Genomic DNA, 4,771 nt, shown 5'->3' with positions numbered 1-4,771 from the left:
AACTAAGCTAAAGACAAAGTGGATAAGGAAGTAGATCAAAGAGGAAACCCTATCCAAAACCTTATCTAAAACCTTATCCAACATTATCCAAAACATTATCCAAACCTTATCTCATCTTATCCTATCCAAACCTTATCATGTCTTAATCCTAATTGCAAGAGGACCTAAATAGGTAATTCTAGAACCTATTTCTAGAAAGGCCCAAATCAGCCACAAAACCCATTCTTTCTAGAAACCCTACAAAAGTGGCGCATCAAACCCTTCTTGAAGGCCTTGCCTTGCCTTGCAAGCCAATCCACCCTTTTCCTCACTTGTGCCGCACCTTCCTAGGCCTAATTCCCTTTGGATTCTGATTTCTAGGCCTAATCCCTTTTGGATTTGGGTTACACAAGCCTATTATGAAACTAAGTGGGCCAAACCTGATAGGAGCATATTTAGGCGACTTACTTAGCTTGTTTTCGTGCATTTATATTGTTAATTCATAGTTGTTTTAGTAGTTTAAGCCATTTTCGTGTGTTTTTAGGTTCATATGGCTAAGGAAGCAAAAAGATGCATTTTGGAGCATTTTGGAGCAAAATTGGATTTGGAATGGATAGCTTATGTTTGGAGCAAAAGGAATGGACGAAATTGAAGGATTCCTAATCCATTGCAGCCACATGCACCCATAATCATTCACACCTTGCAGCCACATGCATTCACTCTTCATAAATCAGCCACATGCACATTCAATCATTCACACCACAACCTTGCACATGCTTTCCCATTTCATTATTCATTCACTTTGCACCACCAATTCAGCCACATGCACTTATTCCTTCATTATTTCACCCACATGCTCTCCCATTTCAGATTGCATTCACCCTTTAATCCATTGCAGCCACATGCACTCCCATTTTCTCCCAAAACATTGCACATGCATTTTCAGCTTTCCACCAAGTTCCTAGCTGTCATATTCCCTCTTCTTCACCTATAAATAAGCATCCATTGCAGCCACAATTCACATACACTTCCATATTCAGAAAATCATCTCTCATACACATTCATTCACGCCAGAAATTCATTCCCTCTCTCTAACACTGCCATACTTCACCATTCTTCATATTTTCTGCCCAAAAACACTCCTTGCCTTCCCCTACATCCATCCCTACCCTAAACACATCATTCTACATTATCCATAACCCCCAAAACTCACCAAAACCCCTTGTGTTGCAGCAACTAGAGGAGAAGAGGCCTAAACGTTCATACAATTCAAGATTGAGTTGTTGGGATTTTTAGGTGTTCTTCGTTCTTGTTTTCAATGTTTACTTTGTTATTACTCTCTAAGTTTGTTGTAATCATGAGTGGCTAAACCCCTAATTAGTTAGGGGAAAGTTTGAAGCCATGGACATATGTTGGTTATGATTTGATTTACTCCAGTTATGAATTCATGAACTTTAGATGTGGTTTACTTTTCTGTTTTGATTAAGAACTTGTTTATGTATGTGGGTTGAGGGTCGACACTTAATTTGCATGCCTAAACTTGATGCTAGGATATAAGGGAATTTCACCTAATCGTTATGAACTTATATTCATGAGTAGTAAAAATCGCTAGTCACGATTGTGTTTAGTAACCCTAGGCTGGATTAACATGCGTATTCCATAGTTATGAATGCCTAGTCGATGTTTATGATTTTCGTTGAACTTAATGATCCTTGTTGAATGTCTCTATCATGCGTATTCCATAGTTAGGGACTTTGATTAGGAATAATTTGGTTGTAATGCGTATTCCATTCAATCCAATGAATCTAGGGAAATCTGAAAGTTAATTTAAGCGGACCTAATTAACTTGGAGCATTGTCATTCATCGTTTGTTGAAGTCATAACTGGGAATCAAATTATATGCATATGTTCATGTGTGGATAAGGAACCCTCTAACTAGTTTCTCATCATTCTATTTCATCAATTTCGTTTTTACAATCTGCCCTTAATTAGAATCTGTGCATTTAATTTAATTTCGTCAAAACCTTAATCCCCCTTTACTTTAGTGTCCAACTTAGTTAGAAAGTGTCTTAGTTTGTGTTTATAAGTGTTTTGATTCAATTTGTTACACAAATTCGTCCAAATTCACTAAAGTGTTCAAAACTGCCCAGAAAGTGTTTTTAAGGCAGTTTTGAGTGTTTTGGGTGATGTTTGAGTCTTTTAGTTTGTTTGAGTATTTTAAATTTTAGGTTTGCATTCATTAAGTCTAGTTTAGTGTTCTAAATATTGTTTTTACATTTTTGAGTCAATTTCACATTGGTTAGCATCCCTAGTTAATCCCCGGTCTAGAACGATCCCTATTTGCTCATATACTACAATTGTCATCCATAGGGTTTAATTTGTGTGTCAAGTTAATTTGCATATCAAAACCCCCTCCTAGGTGGATTTGATCACCCATAGTCGAACCCTAGGGCCCTAGTCCACTAAATCTGTCAAGTGTAACCCTAATCTACTTAACCCTAGGACTATATAAACATAAAATTAGCCAAAAATTCGTACCACCCTCTATGCAATTCAGAACCTTTGTGCCGCAACCCCTATCATCCATTCTTCAACCTCCATACACCTCCATACACCTCTATACACATCTGCCGCAACCCTACCACCATAATCAACCATCCTCCATCCCTCTAAACAAGAGCACACCATCCAAAACCCCCAAATCCACCACACATACCTTGTGCCGCAGCAAGGAGGAGGAAGAGGAGCCTAGCCGTGCATGCCATTCATCCTGGAATTGCTGAAACGTTTAGGTGTAATCTTTCTTATGATTTCAATGTTTAAATTCAATAATTTTTGTTGTGCAAGCATGAGGAACTAATCCCCTTTTGACTAGGGGGAATTTCGAAACCATGGTTATCTTTGCATGATGATTTGAATACTTTCAGTGGTGATTTCATGAATGATGAATTCAATTTACTTATCTGTTTTAATTAAAACTTGTTTATGTATATGAATTGAGAGTGCACACTTAATTTGCATGCATAAATATGATGCTAGGGTATAAGGAAACTTCACGTAATCGTTGGGAACTTATATTCATGAGTAGTTAAGATTGTTGGTCACAATTATGTTAAGTAAATTCTTGGCATAAGTATCATGCGCTTTCATAGTTACGAATGCCTCGTCAACACCTATGATCTCCATAGAACCTAATGATCTTTGATTGTCTTTCTATTATGCGCTTTGATATAGAAAACTTTTAAGGAATAATTTGAGTGCAATGCGCTAATTCCATTCAATTCAATGACCTAAGGGAAATCTGAGAGTTAATTTAAGCGTACCTAATTAACTTGGGGTGTTGAGGTTCATAATTCATTGAATAAGCAACTGGAGATTGTGTTGTATGCAAGTATGCCATGTGTGGAGAACAACCTCCTAGCTATCTCACCATCCACTTAATTCCATCAAATTCGTCCAAATCTGCCTAGTTTACATTATTGTTTTGTTTGTTTGATTTTCGTCCAAAACCAATCCCCAATTGTCTTAGAGTGTCTAAGTGGTTCAAATATGTTTTAGATTGTGTTTTTCAGAGTTGTGAGTCAAGTTAGAACCAATTTTCGTCCAAGTTTGTGTTTAGGCTCAAAACTGCCCAGTTTGTGTTTTTAGGCAGTTTTGAGTATTTTTAGCTTATTTTGAGTCTTGTGAACTTGTTTTGGGTTCTTTTAAGTTGAGTTAAGTGTTTTAAAGGTTAGTTATATTTATTTGAGTCAGTTTAAAGTGTTTAGCAATCCCTCCTACTCCCCGGTGTAAGAACGATCCCTACTTATTTATATGCTACAATTGTCAAAAGAGGGTTAATTTGTGTGTTAAGTTAATTTTCGCATCAGGGATTGAACTAACTGGGGATTAACTGATAGGAGCATATTTATGCTACTTAGTTATGTTATTTCCTTACATTTAGTGAGCTAATTACTACTTATTATAGTGTTTTAAGCTATTTTCGTTTGTTTGTAGGTCCTAATGACAAACTTGGCAAGAAAAGGCAATTTTGAGCCTTTTAGAGCAGTTTTGGGCTTATTTTGGATAGCTTGTATACGGAGCAAGGTGGATGGACGAATTTGGAGTCAAAAGAGGCTAGGCACATGCTACAAATCAGAAAAGGAAAGTTCAAGACAAAGAAGATAAGGAAAGAGCATGAAATATGGAAACTTATCCTAACAACCTTATTGTATCCAAACCTTATCCTATCTTATCCTAATCTAATCTTGTTCCACCTTAATCCTAGCTGTAAGTGGACCTAAAAACCTAATTTCTAGAATCCTTATTTGACCCTAAAAGGGTGCCGCACCTTTCCCCCTTGTATGCCTTCTAGAACACCTAAAATCAGCCACAAAACACTTAGTTTCTTGAAGGCCCAATTTTGGACGAATTTCCTAAACCTTTTTCTGATTGATTCTGATTTAATTTGGCCCTTTTCCTCTTGAATTTGGATTGTATAAGTCCATATCTGAAACCATGTGGGCTAAGACTTAATTTCCAAGCAATGTGCTGCACCCTAGGGGCCCTAAGCACTTGTATCTGCTAGGTTTAACCCTAATTCTGATTGCTAGGGTTTTGCCATGCTATATATATATATATATATATATATATATATATATATATATATATATATATATATATATATGAAACTAGATGTTGCCGCACACCCTTACACACCCTAGGCAGCCATTCATCCTTTAATTCATTCAGTCATTCACATCATTCACCATCCATTCAGAAATAAACCTTTGTGCCGCAAACCCTAGGGAGA

Source organism: Pyrus communis, chromosome 3 (genome assembly GCF_041283825.1).
Source record: "Pyrus communis isolate YQ-2024b chromosome 3, ASM4128382v1, whole genome shotgun sequence".
In the NCBI taxonomy this organism is placed as follows: Eukaryota; Viridiplantae; Streptophyta; class Magnoliopsida; order Rosales; family Rosaceae; genus Pyrus; species Pyrus communis.
Note: the sequence above shows the minus strand (reverse complement) of the source record.